The sequence below is a fragment of the Grammomys surdaster genome, unplaced genomic scaffold (assembly GCF_004785775.1).
Source record: "Grammomys surdaster isolate TR1022 unplaced genomic scaffold, NIH_TR_1.0 191, whole genome shotgun sequence".
In the NCBI taxonomy this organism is placed as follows: Eukaryota; Metazoa; Chordata; class Mammalia; order Rodentia; family Muridae; genus Grammomys; species Grammomys surdaster.
In genome coordinates this window covers 693,610-693,935 of record NW_021604636.1, presented here as the reverse complement: position 1 = coordinate 693,935, position 326 = coordinate 693,610, and positions in this window count along the sequence as shown.

Genomic DNA, 326 nt, shown 5'->3' with positions numbered 1-326 from the left:
GGAGGCAGAGGAGGCAGAGGAGGCAGAGGAGGCAGAGGAGGCAGAGGAGGCAGAGGAGGCAGAGGAGGCAGAGGAGGCAGAGGAGGCAGAGGAGGCAGAGGAGGCAGAGGCAGAGAGGCAGAGGCAGAGAGGCAGAGAGGCAGAGGCAGAGAGGCAGAGGCAGAGAGGCAGAGAGGCAGAGAGGCAGAGAGGCAGAGAGGCAGAGGCGCAGAGAGGCAGAGGCGCAGAGAGGCAGAGAGGCAGAGGCGCAGAGAGGCAGAGAGGCAGAGAGGCAGAGGCGCAGAGAGGCAGAGAGGCAGAGAGGCAGAGAGGCAGAGAGGCAGAGA